The sequence below is a fragment of the Syzygium oleosum genome, unplaced genomic scaffold (assembly GCF_021117445.2).
Source record: "Syzygium oleosum isolate NSW1041296 unplaced genomic scaffold, Sole_v2.1 Sole_v2.01, whole genome shotgun sequence".
In the NCBI taxonomy this organism is placed as follows: Eukaryota; Viridiplantae; Streptophyta; class Magnoliopsida; order Myrtales; family Myrtaceae; genus Syzygium; species Syzygium oleosum.
The window spans coordinates 25588724-25606061 of NW_026607485.1; the positions used below are offsets into that span (position 1 = coordinate 25588724).

The 17338-nt window shown below is 43.8% G+C and overlaps 1 pseudogene; it reads left to right on the forward strand.

Annotated features, from left to right (window-relative positions):
* Positions 1 to 117: 117 nt before the first annotated feature.
* Positions 118 to 16574, forward strand: LOC130138680 (nuclear transport factor 2B-like; annotated as a pseudogene).
* The last annotated feature ends 764 nt before the right edge of the window (positions 16575 to 17338 follow it).

Here is a 17338-nt window from a genome sequence, read left to right on the forward strand (position 1 = left end):
AGACGTGGGAAAGCATTCCTTTGAGACAGTATTATTGTGCGGCCTGTCCAGTATCTTGAATTTGAGAATGGAAACACATCCACGCACCACACGCTTGGTGAATTTCAAGTATGAGCTCCGCCTGACTCAACTTGTCGGCTGCTTCGAAGGTCTCTGTCCTTTGACCTTGTCTGTTGAGTCCTGATTTCTGTCTTTTTGTCTGAAATGGAGGCTGTGGGTGCATGGGCAGCTAGTCTGTAGGTGTCCAGTGAGCTCATGGTCGCCGATGAAATTAGCATCTCGAATTCTCTCCTGTCCCTTGTCTCGGCAAAAGCTAGGTCGCAGGAACTACTTTTTTCGGGCACCAAATATATCAGTGACTATTGTCCGAACTTCTTTGAAACTGCTCAACCGAAGGCATAGCCATAGGACAATGTACTTCATCCTTACTAATGTGTTCGCAACACCAACAGTGTTTTAATTTTTTGTGTATGATTGGCTTGGACTGGACTTGATGAAGTGGATTAGGTTGCCCTGAAACAAGGTTTGTTCAAAATATTGAGATCTTTACTTCTAGTGAGGATCGTCACCCTAGAATACACATTCCTCTTTCCTTCTCAATGGTATTCGAGAAAGCTTGGATTTCTCGTTTGTCTTGTCAAATCACCATGCTTCTATGTTGGGCTTTCTGAGATCCCCTTGACTTAAAGAAAGGTAAACCGATCAAATCTTATCACCTAACGATCATAGTACATCATTTGCGAATTTAAATGCGAGGTTCGTCTACTTCTAAGGGCAATGCGTCGTAATTTCGGATGCTTAAACGAGTCGGCACTCAAAGAGATGAATCTTTGCATCAAAGTAAACATTTTATGTTCGTCTCAGAAAAGCAGTAAGTGAAAGGACAGGCTAACACGAGTTCTACTGTGCTAGCAGTTGCGACCCTGAAAAATTCATATCCAAGCTTTCATTGATAAAAAATAAAGAATAAAACTTATCGAACGTACTTTATAAAATCAATCGAGTCCAGGGCTAAGGTAGAAGGGTCAAGCAAGATGATGGAATTACACGTCCAAATTAGTCCATTTTGTGTTTTCAGGCCGACTAAGCCTAATCAGACATGAGCTCATCTAGGGGCCTCCCCATCCAACATCACATTTAGGGCGCGAATAACAATCTTTCTGTTTCAGAAATCAATTTCTAGCTAGAAATAGATTTTTCTATTTCTATTCCAAGGATGAGTTTTTGAGAAAAGTACATGTTTTATAATGATACAAAATTCTATTCCCGAAACAAAATTTTATTTGATAACAGCACAAAATTTCTCCCTCCCAAGTGGCCGGCGAGTGGACAGCGGGTGGGCAGCGGACGGTGAATGGCGACGGGAGGGGCGGCGAACGTCGGCGTGGCCAGTGCGAAGGACGGCGGCAGGAGGCTGCCGGTGTCGGGCGGCGACGGGACGCCACTGACGTCGGGAGGCGGACAACGGCGGGAGACAGCGGGCAGCGGACGGCGAGAGGCGGCGGACGGCAAGTGGATAGTGGTGGGCGGTGGGTGGGCAACCGACTAGTAGAGAGGGCGAGCGATGAGAAGAATTTTTATTCCTCATTTTTGTTCCAGAAATAGAAAAGTAGAAAATTTTTACTTCTCATTTCTGTTCCAAACCTATTTCTGGAATCAAAATTTGTTCCAAAATAGAAAAATGAAATTGTCTTACCAAACGGATTTCTGTTCCAAACAATTCCATAAACAAAAAAAATAGAAAAACAGATAAACATAATGGTTATCATTCGCAGCCTTAGTACCATACTCTTAATCGTTTTTAGTACATGTCACATAATTCAACGGTTGAGATGCTTTCACGAGCGCCAAATATTGGTTTTTGAGCATTCAAGTGAATTGACCGTTATGTTCGAAATTTTTTCTTTATCAATGTATGACTTCATTTAGTGAACATATCCTCAATCTTTATAATTTGTCTATGGGCCTTTTAGTCATTTGCAAACCTTTAAAATCTTTTCGCAATTCTTTTAGTGTAATAATTTGAATGATTTCAACGAAAAGGAAAGTAAGTAACTTCTATTTAGAAAAAATTGAAATAAATAAATACATGAAGAATTATAAGATGCGTTAGATTCATCATTCAAGTAAGCACAATGCATTATTGACCCTGTTGTTTTGCATTTCATGTGGGGCATGAATAAGTTGGGGGTCCAAGTTTGATGCAGTCAATTTATTAATTGGTTTAAAAAAAGTATAACTATACCACGGCTCAATAGGTACATAACATGAAATAAATTAACCTTTATATTAAATAATTAGAATCAACATAAAGTTAGATGATAATCACTCACTTAGCTAATATTCCTTTTGTGATTTAGTAATAAAGGAGGAAAACTTTTATTAAGGGAAAATTCCAAATAAGGACATGAAGTGCTCTCGTTTGATCAAATAAGAACCTGAAGTGGATCTCGTTTCAAACGAGGGCTTGAAGTGCCATCGTTTTCTCAAATAAGGGCCTGAAGTGACTTATTAATCTCAAATAAGGGCCTCACCTTGCTGGCTGAAGGCCATTTTCGTCACTTATCCTTTTTTTGGAATTTTTTTCCCCTTTTCCTTTTTTTTTTTTTTATCTCTTTCCTTTGCTGGTCGCCGAACCTCGGCCGCTTAGGTGAGGGCCACCCTCGCCCAACGCTGGCGAGGGTGGCCCTTGCCGGATCTGGCAAGGAACGCCCCTCGCCCGGGCTAGTGAGGTCGAGGGCGAGGGTTGCCCTCGCCGGATCTGGCGAGGAACGCCCTCGCCCTCGCCCTTGCCTGGGTTGGCGAGGCCGAGGGCGGCCCTTGCTGGACTGGAGAGGAACACCCTCGCTAGCTCTGGCGGAGGTCATCGGCGATGGTCACGAGAGGGAAAAGAGAAAAAGAAAAAGCCCCTTTTCCAAGCTCCTTTTTGGGTTTCGGGAGCTTGAGATTCGGTTCTCCCTGAACAAAAAGGTGTACTTATCTGCATGCATCAGTAGACGATTCGTTTTTAACTCCCACAAGACCCTCCTGATCCAAGGACACAAAAAACGAGGAAAGATCGCAAGTGGGCCCTTTCAAACTTCGATGTCGTTAAAGAGTTCTTAATCGCGGGAAGAATTAGAGGATTTCACTCTCGGATTGTCGATGACCTCCCGAGCATAAATCCCATCATTGCCAGGTGCAGAAATTTTTACTTTCTTTCTTCGTCTTCTTTTTTTTTTTTTTTATAATTATTGTTATCATTATCTTTCCGGTTATATTCGGAGAAATCCCGTTTAAATCTAAAGTCTTTCTCTGCTGATAATCCTCATCAGAGTGGGTAAGAAGCTTGTTGACACCTATTTTTGATTTGCCTAAAATTAATTACACAAAATTTAGGAATTAATTTTCTTTAATTCCTAAAACAAAAAAATATTTCTATTTAAATGCATTGCATATAGACATTAGGCATATGTGCATTTCAATAGGGCCTTATTAGAAAGCATATTTTTTAATATTTTAAACAAAATGGGCACGCCATTTCTTTAAAAATTGGCGTTTGTCTCTTTTTTTTTCCCATGGGCCCGGCCCGCTCTCCTTTCCCTTCTAGTCGGAAGCAGGCGGATGGACGCGGGCATTAATGGTGCCCCGTCCTCCACTCCTCCACCATCGCACCATACTGTCTATAAAAGCCAATAAAGAGAGAGAAAGAGAGGGTCGTTTTTTTGAGAGCGTTAAGGTCTTGCGTGGTCCCAAGGCCTCGTTCACCAAAGAAGCCGACAAGAACCTTTCGGCCACTTTCCAAAAAACAGACGGAGGCAGCAGACGAGGACCGAGAGCTCTTCCGGCGCCCGCACCGCGCCTCGTCATCCATCCCCGCGCCGAGCGACTGGAGGAGAGAGAGCGGCGAACACGAGAGAGAGAGAGAGAGAGAGACGGGGAAAGCGGGCGTCGCGCGCGCCCCCGAAGCCATCCAGACCGCGCCACGGTAGCCCCCTGCCGAGAAGCTCCCGTTTTCCCTGTTTTGCCTCGGTTTGGCGGACTCGCGCGCCGTTTGCTCGAGCGAACCAGCCTGGCCGACCGGATCGCGAGGAGGCCTGAATCCCCCGTTTTCCACGCGCCCGCCAGCGTTCGACGAAATGCCTCAACCACGCCGGTTTTGTTCTATCGCCGGCGAACAGTGGTCCGACGGCGGTTCGGTGGGGGCGATCTGGTGGGCGGTGGGTGGGCGGACGGCCAACGGTTTACACCTCGCCTACGCCATTCTCCCCAGCGTGGATCTGTTTGTTGGTCGGATTCGGACCCGAATCAATGATCCGACTGGAATCAACGCCCGGTCGGATCCGTTGACTCGGGTCGGTTGGCCACCGGACCCGGATATCAGCTCCGACTCGGTCAACGACGGGTCGGATCGTTGGACCCTGTCTGCTCCGACCCGATCCGAATTGACCGATCCGACCCGGTCAACGACCGAGCTAGGATCAGTGGGCTGACCTCGGTCTGCCTCCGACCCGATCCGGACAGACCGATCCGACCCGGTCAACGCCCGGTCGGATCCGTTGACCCGGGTCGGCCCGACCGGATCCGCCCGACCCGGTTAATATTATATTATTATTTTATTTTATTTTAAAAAAAATTTTAAAAAAAATTTTAAAAAAAATTATTATTTTTTTTTCTTTTTCTTTTCTTTTGTATTCTTATTTTTATTTTTATTTTTTTATTTTTTCGAAAAAAAAAAAAATTTTAAAAAAAAAAATTTTAAAAATTTGATTGATATATTCTAAATGTTTAATCTAATGTGATATTATTATGCATATTTTTGTCTTGTTTAAATTAGACAAACTTGAGATTGCGCGGTAATATTTTGCATGTTATGTTTATTATCGTATTGTTATGCATGTTTTTAATACAATTGCATGAGCGTTGTGTTTTTGAATGTCATCTCGACTTAGTTAAGGTTAGAACCTTAGGCCGCATAAATTGTTGTGTTCCCGATCGCCGATCGTTCCCTGATTATGCACTCGCTTGATCACCTCACATGTTAGGAGAAAGGTCCTAAAATCAATCCAAATTGCCCGACAAATGTTTTGAGAAATGAAGGGTAGAAATGGTACCGAAAGGGCATTAGTTATCAACTAGTGTAACAAGTCCCCGAACTCATTTAATCTTCGGTTCGTAGGAATAGGGTGATTCTCCCATCACCCTATTTGGGTTTCTAATCGACCTACCCCAAATCGATTAGTGGCGACTCCTTGATATAAACCACTTGCATGTTAAAAACTTAAACCCTAAGTCGCGATATGGTATGGGCTTGGGAGAGCCCAGTTAAGTCCCGAACCTAGACTTAGCACGTACTGTAGCGAGCCCCCTCCCTTTTCGCATGTTCGATAAAAAGGGGCTCGGGAGTTCGGTCGCGACAAGACCTGGCGACTCCGCCTGGGACTTGTTTTTTTCAAAGTGGACTTAAGCCAAAATTTTTATCCTGTTCAAAATAATTTTTGTTTGACAAAGAAGGACTTGGTATGATCCCGACATTAAGGTGTTATTTGTCTTGCGGGTTCGAATTGATTGTTTATAATTTGTTGTGCATGCTTTAATGATTTAGCACTACACGTTGCACACACAACCACGCATTTGCCGGACTGGGCGCGATAGGGCATCTTAGGATGGTGTTAAGAAAGATACGACCTCGAACGCGAGTCCGCGATGTAGAGGTTGCCTTTCTTTCCCCGAAATTTATTTCTAAAAATCGTAAAGAAGTATCTTTAGCCGCTATTCGCGTGACTATAAGATATTCCTTTCGATTTGGCCGAGGTTAAAAGGACTTGACACCAACGCGAGGCTGCGACGGTCGGTCGTGCACCCTTTTAACTTCATGTTGCTTTGAGCCGAGCCTAGATAGAAATCGAACCTCACTCTCATGTGCATGTTGTTGCGATTGCCATGGTTCAAGGAAAGGTATATATTCTATCCCTTCTCATTTTTTTATATATACGGTCTACTTATTCAATTGATTTGTTCTTGTTAGCCACCTTAGTTGATTGCAAATCTATATACCGGGGATACGCTTTTATGCGGAGCTTGTCCGTAAAAATAAGCGCCTCCGAGACCGTGATTTCCCCATCGTTTATAAAATGAGTATTCGGGAAGGGCACCCTTTGTTAAAAGCCTCTGTTTTTATATTTCCTAGTAATTATGTTCGGGATTTTGGTTATCTCTGTAAAAATGTTTTTGGGTTGTACAAATGTTAATATAGCTCGGGCCATTTTTTTATGCTTTAAATAAAATTTTTGCGCCTAATGACACCCACCCGTGGCCTTCGGCCCGGTGGTATCCGGGATGAGCGTCGAACGGAAGCGTAACAGGGTTCGAACCCGGGACGCCGTTGTAATGTTAATATTAATAAAAACCCTTTTTGCTTATTTTTTCTTTGCAAATAAAGAAAATATGCAATAATAATATGACTAAGTCATAGAATGATTCTTTATTGGGCATTATACTCATTCATACGTTGCTGCGGGTAGTTACAAAAAATGGCCGAAGAAAATGTCCGCCTCAATAACATGGAAGATGAGATGAAAATGGTCATCAATGCGATCCAAAATCTCACAAGCGGGTGGAATCCATTCATGGCAAGCTCACACCTACGCTCGGCGATTGAAGTGGTGTTACCACCAACCGCCTACTTGGAAAAGACAAAGCCTCTGCCGGTGGACAAAATGCCCGCTCTTTGGAGGACGATCCGCTTCCACTTGTCGTCAAGAAGCTTTGAACTTGAAGCCGTACCAATGACAGAACAGGACAAACGCCTTGCAAAGGTCGAAGAGATCTTTGAAAAACGAGCTCTACAAGGCCCGCAAAATGTCAGTCCCACTTGACCTGTCTATATCAAACGGGTCAAAGTACCGGAAAAGTTCAAGATGCCTAATTCGAGAAGTATGATGGCACCTCATGCCCAGACATCATCGCACATGTATCATGTGCGGATGACTCAAGACGTTGATAATGAACCCTCATGATTCGACCTTTCAAGCGAGTTTGACTTGGGACCATTTTTAACATGGTATATGTCGAAGGATGTGGATACTTTTAAGTCTTGGGATGATGCCGCCGATGCATTCCTCAAGCATTATCAATTCAACCTCGACGTCACCTTTACTCGTGACGATCCGAACGCGCCGAGAAGAAGAAGAGTGAGTCCTTCAAAGAGTACGCCACTAGATGGAGAAACTTGGCCGCCCGGGTTACCCCCACGCTCACGATCATGAACAAGTGAAATTGTTCATAAAGTCTCTTCCATATGAATACGGACACCGCCTGGTTGGTGCCACCGCTTGAATCCCTTAATCGTCTAGTTCTGTGGGTGAACGAATCGAAATGGGATTACGTGAGGGGGTGGTTTACGGACCCCACTTCCCACAAGCAAGAAACTCGATATGAAGAAGGAGAAAGAACCTCTAACAGATGCGGATGTTGCATACACCCTGCCGTTCGTCCTTCCCTAATGATTCAAATGAGCGAGTGGACAGCAACCGGCCTCAAGCCGCAAGCCGCCCCAAAGGGGAAATAACAAAAAGCGATTCACGCCACTCCTTTGCCTATGTCTCGATCCCGCCTATTCTCTTGGAAAGAGGTTGCTTGCTAAAGAGCCAAAGCGTGAAAATCCCGAGCGTTTCCCCAACTACGACCCTCCAAGGCATGTGACTATCATTTGGGCGAAATGGGACATTCCGTCAATGACTCGTGGCTGTCCGAAAAATAAGGTCCGAAATTGCTGGATGCAAAGATGTTTTCATTCCGCAACGCACCACCCAATCAAGCGTAAGGCGCGGATGTCATCATTGAGTAAACCGAAGACTCAATTTTCCTCCTTTAGAATAGAGGCATATTTAATAGTTTGAATCCTCCTATGTAGGAACTTTTCTTGCTTTCTAAAGTCTCGGCTTGTTTTCTAGAATTCCCGCTTTTCAATTTGTAATTATGCTTGGAATTTTAGTATTGCAATTTCCATTCCAACAAATGTAATTCGCTCGAACTATTCAAAAGAATTACAAATGTTTTGTTTTGAGGGCCTGAGGAAGTATCCCAAACCGGCCCGTTGATGATATCCACCATGTAAAGGAAAGTGTTACGAGGCCCTGCTTCCTCATGCTCCTCGTTTCTAAACTTTTGAAAATAAAACAAACGTTTTATCATTTTTCAAAAGGGCGAAAAAGAACGGTGGTGAAAAAGCATGCATGCTCACTGCACTGTTTGTCTTTCTAACTCGTTCACTTCGTGTCTCGAGCATACTCCTTTTTGATTTATTATTACGAAAGGGACATTTGGAAATGACACAAACCGAAGAGCACATCAGCCCGGTAATGATCGCGGACAACTCATCCGATAGGAGCAATCAAGCAAAGATCATCCAACCTTCAAATGAAACATGGGGCAAATTTCATTACTACTAGGTGGGTGATATCGCCCAGAAAGTCAAAGAGAATGCTAAGCATTCCTTGACTCCATGATGAGCGGAACATCATTTTGCACAAAAGTCGGATGAGATCAAGAAAAGATTACCCTTTTGAAAGAAAAAGGTATGTCTTATTCCTTAACAAAGTTTGGAAATGACATTCATTCCCTTTTTTTTTGCAAGATAATGAACCTGGGAACATGATCGACGTGCTTAGCGAGCCTGATAGAGCACCAATGCCGGACCTCTCGAATGAAACATGACGAAGAAGTGCTTAATTGGAAGAGTAGACTAGGGGCATGCGATCTCCCAATCCATCAAAAGGGTGTATTTCGTTCCTAAAGTTCATCTACTTTAGCATAGAAATGACATATTTCTTCCTTTACATAGGACAAAATTGAGTAAAGAACACTCATGGTACAAAGTACTGGAAAGGACTTTGCATATGACAAAATGGCGTCATAGGGCAGATCCCGACAACCACAGGTTTCGATGGTAGTCATGCCCATGTTCGTCAAAGACCTTTAAAGTAGAGATTAGCTTTGTGCGAAGATTCCCATGCAAGCAATTGCACATACCCCGTGCATGTCGGGAATCATATGATTCCCAAGAAACTCCCGACGTACGGAGCCGCATTGACACAAAGATCACCGACAATAGAACCCTATTCGGGAGCACCCCGATTATAGAGGATTTCATTCGAGCTTCGAGACCAAGAGTATGGAGGAGCAAGATCGAGTCGAGAAGGCCGAACAAAGTAAAGAGGAGAAAAGACTCGCTAGCTTTGAAGGCAAAATGGAAGAAGGGTAATTTGTATCGTTCTCAATTTACCCTCAATCCTCTCATTTCTAACATAAGCTCCCTTTTTGTTAGGAGGGAATTCTCAACATCCGAGGAAACTCAAGGAGTTGCCAATTTAATTTCAAATGAAGGGAATCACGGGGTAATGTGGTATCGTTCCCAATTCTGTCCCTCAAAGAGCCGTTCATTAACACGGTCTTTCTCATTACCTTGCGGGTTTGCTCCATTCAAGATAGGTAAGTATCTCTTTTCTAAAAATTCTCTCATACGAGTACAAAGAAACAAAGGAGGAGGAAACATGTTAAAGCAAACAAATGTTTAACCTTCCCCAAGTGCATTGCATGTCTATTGGAAAGAATTTCGCATGGTAATTTTACCTCGTTTAATTCACCAATTCCCTCAGTGAAAACTGGACAATTCGACGAATGGTGTCGAACTGCTCCGATGTATTGAACGAGGTGTCTCGGATGATGAGAGGCAATCCTTAGCCTAAACACATTCTCAAGTACCAAACCCTTGCAAGATGAGCAAAAAGGTTTCACTTCTACAAGGTAAAGAGATTTCTCGCATAAGGTACGGTAGCGAAATGACGAGAGGCGGTTCATTTCTCCGCCCCCATACACTACCATTAATCCTTTGCTTAACCATTTGAGCCCATACACTTGGAGGTTCTTTTAAATCACCCTGTCAAGAACCACCCCACATCAGGCTTGAGGTAAATCAAAGATCACGGGGAGAATTCAAATTCGAGGGAGCAAGAGGAGCGTCCCTCCCCTTTCGATCACTACTCCCGTGGTTTCGGCCTTGTCGTCCTTACGGATCCGGCGGTCCTCGACGTAGTCCTCCAAGACAAGCACACCATCGACGGCTGAACAAGTCGAGGCTAAGAGGGCTTTGTCAAGAGAGAAGAAGAAACTAAAGCTTGTCCAAAATGCCAACATCTTATTGATAATGGTGATGTTGTCAACGAGCAAGACAGAAAGGATGAGGAGTTTGTAATATCTAAAATTTTCTATGATCATCACCGCAAATGTAGCTCTCACAAGGTGACAAAGATGAATAGGAATTTTCTTGCTCTCATTTGCATTAATCTTTGAGTGTTTTTATTGCGGATGAACTCTCACAATAATTTAAGTGCCCTAGGATGACGAAGAGCGGTTCTTCTTCTATCCCATACACTTATATCCCTTGCTAGCCCAATTGAGCCGGCGATTTCATTTCGTACCAACCCGGTTGGTGATCATCCCCTACACCGGGCAAGGCAAAAGTCACCACGCCTGAGCATCGGGTCTAAAGTACCGAATCAAGATGAAGACTCCAAGAGCCTAATAACATTGTTCTCGCTCAAACTTGTTTAGGCTAGTCCTGACAATACCAAAAGAGCAAATGCCTAAAAAAATGCGAAAACTAGGCATGAAAAGCAAGTGTGCTGGTAAAAGCAAGGCCAATGCCCATGAATAAAAAACAAAGAAAAAGAAAAAGGAGAAGAAGAAAACGATGAAAGACGACCCCAAAGGGTTAAGCTTGAGTTCTTCTTCGATACAAATTCCTACTTTAGGAACTCTGTCTTGACAAAGATCTCACAGAGATAGAATGGTATCCAGGAAAATGTTGACGCAAGCTTCTCAAGAAAAAGTTGTCAAAGAAGCTAAAACAAGGGATTACCCAGGGAGTTTTCCAAAAGAGTCCCGACGGTGGAGAAAAGGCTGGTGACAATGCCAAGATGATCACCAACTCTCACCCTTACACACATTTTTGAGCCTAACGATCCTTTCGTTTCTCAACTCCGTGAACCGAGCCCACATTACGTCCCTCGTGAAGTCTCTTCGACTAGGACACTTGAAGTAACGTGAAATTTCAAATGTTTATAAACAACGCTCGAGGAAGTGCGAGCAAGATTATTTCTATCTCGTTTTGCAGGTTCTTGACTTGTAAACCCGGAGATGATTGCAGAATATTTTCTTTCATGGCCTTGACTTAGCAGGTTTCCTTCGTTAAGCCATTGACCAAGCCTACATTACGACCCTGAAGAAGACCTCTCGTAGTTGGCGTCAGCTGCACCGCTTGCGAGAAAACTCGTGACTCCTGGCGGATGTGATAGTGGTCGATTGAGTGTTTTCGATGTTCCCGCATTAATGGACGGGACAAATAACCCTTTTCAACGAGAGCGAGTGGAAAGTCCTTTCGACCGAGAATCCTCGTTCAAAGCATCTTGAGAAGTCCACCTCCCGAGTAAATATTATCTTGATTGACCCTCGGTGGATGTTTGGTGATGCAAACATGGCGAAATCATCATGCATGAACTTTCAAATATACATTGCGGGGATAGCCTAAGCTTGTCTATCCTTGATGAATGCATGCATGTTTGCGCTAACTCTTTGATGTAAAATATCTTCAAAGACTAAAGAACATATGACCTTTGGAGCGTCTCCAAAGATGTCACAAAATTTTTTTTCCGTTCCCCAAGTGGAATTGACACAAAGATGCTTTTTTGCTCGCTCGTAGTTCTAATCCCCAAGTGATAGAACACGAAAATTCGGGCTATTGGAGAAGCCCTCATTATCATCACAAAGAGATGCCCCTGAAAAGGTCGGGTATTCGCGAGATGATACATCAAACCTCCGGGTAAGAAATCCCGGTGTATTTTATCGAATTCTTTTCAAACTACCGGAAGGTAAACGGGGTGTTTCTTTGAAAAAGAAAAGCATCTTGACTAGTTGGTCAAGATATTTCATACGATATTCAAGAATAGCCTCGTTGTCTATTTCTCCGATGAATACGTATGTCTTTGCAAAAAAAAAAAAAAAAAAAAAAAACTTGTCTCGACAGAGACACGCCTTAAGAGCGTGAACGTGCCCAGGTAAGTACATTTTACCCATGCCTAGGTTCCAAAAATCCAGGTACCTACGATTGTTATGGTACCTTTGAACATCGGATTGACTCAGTTGTTCACCCTAGCCAGCATGGACCGACCCCATGTTCACATCAAATCTCTGGCGAGACCCCAGGTGCTCATCGTTTGAGCCTTTTCAAGACCTCGCTACGGCGAGGACCCACCGGGCGAACAATCAAATCCCTGGGCGAGGACCCTGTGTGCTCATCGTTTCAGCCTTTTCAAGACCACTGCGAGGACCCACCTGTGCGAACAATCAAATCCTGGCGAGGACCCCCAGGTGCTCATCGCTTTGAGCCTTTTCAAGACCCTCGGCGAGGACCCACCAGCGAACAATCAAATCCCTGGCGAGGACCCCAAAGTGCTCATCGTTTGAGCCTTTCAAGACCCGTCGCGAGGACCCACTGGGCGAACAATCAAATCCTGGGCGAGACCCCGGTGCTCATCGTTTGAGCCTTTTCAAGACCAAGCCTGGGCGAGGACCCACTGTGCGAACGTCAAACCCTCGGCGACGACCCTGTGTACTTTGACAACAAAATCCGGTAGTCAAGGCGACCGAAGAAAGGTTCGGGTCCTAAACAGACGATTTCCCATCAAGGCGATCAAGAAAGGTTCGGGTCTAGACAAAAACAATCCCCGTCAAGGCGACTAGAAGAAAGGTTCGAGTCCTAGACAAACCATTTTTCCGTCACAAGGCGACCGAAGACAGGTTCGGGTCCTCGACACACAATATCAACCATCCGGAATTACTCTACCCTTCGGCAAGGTAAGTAGCCCTGTGTATGTTTTTATTTGCTTTAGCATGCATCATCTTATATCGCATCATAAAAATGGGACTCGGTCTCGCCAAAATAACATTCATTGAGCATGCATGGGCCAAATTTAGGTGCCGTTTTTATCTTTGAACGTAACCTCTCGCGAGCTCAATCTCTCGCGAGCTCACCTTCAAAGAGCTGTTTGTTGACACCTATTTTTGATTTGCCCAAAATTAATTACACAAAATTTAGGAATTAATTTTCTTTAATTCCTAAAACAAAAAAATATTTCTATTTAAATGCATTGCATATAGACATTAGGCATATGTGCATTAATAGGGCCTATTAGAGCATATTTTCTTATATTTTAAACAAAAATTAAAAAAAAAAAAAAAAAAAAATTCGAGTCGGGCCGTAGCAGAGTTGGGCCACCCGGCCCATTTCCTTTTTCCTTTTTCCCCGGGCCCGGCCCTTTTTCTTTTCGTTTTTTCCCCATGCGGGCCCGCCCGCTCCTCCTCCTTCTTCTCCTTTTCTCCTTACAGTTTTCCCCTGTTTTTGCTCGGTTTGGCGGACTCGCGCGAGCCGTTTTCGCTCGAATCCGCCCATACGAGAGCTGCCTGGTCCCGTATTCCACCGCTCACCGTCCACAGGAAGCGAACCCAAGCGCCGGAGCCGCCGATCGCGGAGTGAGGCCTGAATCCCCACGTTTTCCGCGCCGCCAGCGTTCACGAAATGCCTCAACCACGGTTTTGTTCTCCGCGGCCGTGAATCTGGTCATTCGACGGCGGTTCGGGGAGTGGCACGGCCGAGGCGGTCTGGTCTGGGCGACTAGGGCGGCAGCTGGGTCGGCGGCGGACGGCCAATTTTGGCCTCGCCGCGCCCCCTCCCCGCGGATCTGTTTGTTCGGGTCGGATTCGGCCGGGCTAATCATGGATCCGTGCCGGGAATCAACGCCCGGTCGGATCAATTGACTCGGGTCGAAATTTCGACTGAGCCGATCCGGATTGACGATCGACCAGGGTCAATGCCCGGTCGGATCGTTGACCTGGGTCGGTTCGACCAGATCCGCCCGACCGGTTAATATTATATTATTATTTTATTTTATTTTTAAAAAAAAAAATTTTTTAAAAAAAATTTTAAAAATTTTAAAAAAAATTATTATTATTTTTTTCTTTTTCTTTTGTATTTTGTATTATTATTTTTATTTTTATTTTTTTATTTTTTTTTTTTTTTCGAAAAAAAAAAAAATTTAAAAAAAAAAAAAATATTTTAAAATTTTGATTGATATATTCTAAATGTTTAATCTAATGTGATATTATTATGCATATTTTTGTCTTGTTTAAATTAGACAAACTTGAGATTGCGCGGTAATATTTTGCATGTTATGTTTATTATCACTGTATTGTTATGCATGTTTTTAATACAATTGCATGAGCGTTGTGTTTTTTAATGTCATCTGACTTAGTTAAGGTTAGAACCTTAGGCTGCATAAATTGTTGTGTTCCTGATTGCGGATCGTTCCCGATTATGCACTCGCTTGATCACCTCACATGTTAGGAGAAAGGTCCTAAAATCAATCCAAATTGCCCGACAAATGTTTTGAGAAATGAACAGGTAAAATGGTAGAAGGCATTAGTTATCCAACTAGTGTAACCAAGTCCCCGAACTCATTTAATCTCGGTTCGTAGGAATAGGTGATTCTCCCATCACCCTATTTGGGTTTCTAATCGACCTACCCCAAATCGATTAGTGGCGACTCCTTGATATAAACCACTTGCAATGTTAAAAACTTAAACCCTAAGTCGCGATATGGTATGGGCTTGGGAGAGCCCGAGTTAAGTCCCGAACCTAGACTTAGCACGTATCAGCGAGCCCCTTTTCGCATGTTCGATAAAAAAGGGGCTCGGGAGTTCGGTCGCGACAAAGCTTTTTCTAGGTTGATACTAAAACGTTTTGACACCATCTTTCTTGTCGGAGGTATGAAACGGGGTGTTGAAAATTCCAATTTTCTCGAGCTCTTTTTCGGTGATCTTTTGGGTCATTCGTTTAAACTATGATAGACGCTACATTTGGGTTTCATCCCATATAAATAAAGTTCTCTTGAAAAAAAAGATTAAATGATCGATTTTTTACTTTGTGATTTTGTGTGGGCTTAGATTATCGGGGCTTTTGTCTATCTGCAGCCTGTGTATTGTTAATTTGCTGCTAGGGGTTGGTATGAAAAAGAAAAACAAGCTCGGTCATTAAGTTCTTATGTTGTATCGACGTATGGAATTATCCCGGAAAGAATTTTCATATCTGTGGTTGAAATTTGCTTCCCGAAACGAATATGCCACGTTCTTGAGAAGTTCAAATCTGTTATGGGTCGGTGGGGATTCGGTTTGTTATTTTCTTTATTTATTTATTGGGACACGTCCATATAAAAAGCGAAAAGAAACGCCTCGAAGATAAATTTCTTTTGCCCCCTAGGGTTCTCTCTCTTGTGGTACGTCTGCATGGCGTGGGTCTGAAGCACAGAACCAGCAGGAGAGATGGCGACGTTCGAGTTCGACCGAGAAACCATGGATCTGATAGCGGAGGCCAAGCGGTTCGTGGAGAACTACTACAGGACGTTCGACGCGAACCGGGCGGACTTGGTGAACCTGTACCAGGAAGAGTCGGTGATGACCTTCGACGGCCGGGAGATCCAGGGCAAGGAGGGTATCCTCGCCAAACTCAACTCCCTTCCCTTCCCTTCCAGCAGTGCCAGCACCACATCGGCACCATCGACTGCCTGCCCGACGGCCTCAACGGCGACGTGTTCATCCTCGTCATCGGCAAGATCCGGCTAGACGGCGAGCAGGACGCCCTCGATTTCTCCCAGGCATCTCTCTCTCTCTCGGTTGAAGGATCCATTTGTATATTATTTAATTCCTTTTGAGTGTCGAAGGATGGTTTGGATGAGATGGCATTTAGTTGATTGAATATCTGATCCCTTCGTTCATTGTTAGCTGAGTATCTATTTATAAGATTCATAGCGAACCGAATTGTTGCTGCTCCGGTGAAGTTTCAAGAAAAGGCTAACGCCCAAAGAAATTTGCCTTTTTAAGTTAATATTTCTTCTCTATCAAATCGGACTCCTCGTCCTCAATCAATCAATCTGTCAATCTCTCTCCCTCCCTCCAAATTTCTAATGTCATCTTCTTGGAGAAATTCTATGCAGATGCCCTCACTTGTAAACTTGCTCCGATGATGATGTTTCTGATGCAGGATAATATGCCTTGCTAGGAGTCACGTTTTTCACATTGTTTTGCTTGATGCATATTTTGATGATACGAGTCAGTGTAGTCTGTAGTCTAGTTATTTCTTCTACTTCTTCGCCCCACCCTTTGATGGCCTTAACACTCTGCTGTGATTCTGCCCTCAGATGTTCCGTTTGATCCCAACACCCCAAGGAAGCTTCAATGTATCCCAGGACCTTTTACGGATGAACTTTGAATGGAGGAGACAGGATGGACATCTTGGATTCAACAGCTGTGGGACCGCCTCCGGACGTTTCCAATACGTACCCTAATTTTCTTTTCTTTAGGCCTTACTTATTGGCAGGGAGTTTTAGTCTGTGTTGAAGTTGTCTTTGTCTGGACTTGTTGGATTTGAAACGGATTTCTATATGGTTTGGTACGATAGAATCTAAGTGGACTTCTTGTTTGAATTGGGTCGCCCATGTCATATAGTCTTTAGGAAACAGAGAAATGGAAAGCTTTTACGTTTCGATTCTCTCTGGATTGTCCTTCCGAGCGTGGATCCGAGTGTTTGCGGGGAAATGAATCGGACCTTCGCTGAAACCTTGCATCACGATCTCGAGCAAGTGACACTCGTTGCCATGGATATTCGTGATGTCGACAGCTCCTTGACAACCAAAGTCCTGAGGGACACCCTCAAATCAGCTGCATACTCAGCTATGTTCGAGTGTCGTGAAGGGTTTGGCAACCACCCTCTCACACTGGACTCAATGGTCTTCCCTGACCGTGTCACTGCAATTGCAAATAAGTGAAATTAGCATTGAGAGAGAAGATCAAAGTAGCGTTATTATGACCAGACTTGATGTTTGCAGCGTTAAGAGACTCGTCGAAGGGCAAATCCAGAACAAAACAAGAGAGAAAACAAAGAAAAAACTAGTGGCCAAAGCATGTGAAGAACCTTTTTCTTTACTTGGTATGTCTTGATTGGTTGGGACAAAAAGGGCATCCTGGAACAGGGCCAGTAAGGTTCCTGGACTTCTCCTTTGGCCAAGAAAAGACAATTTACCTGCGATTATTGAGAGGGAAAACATCGCAGCTCTCCAAGGACATCCAGGAATCTTTGTAAACTGGGATCAAACGAAGACAAAAACAAAACGAAAACGAAAAAGCTAGGAAGAAGGACAAGAAAACAAAGCATAACAATTGCTTTAATTCAAGCACAATCTAACTCTTC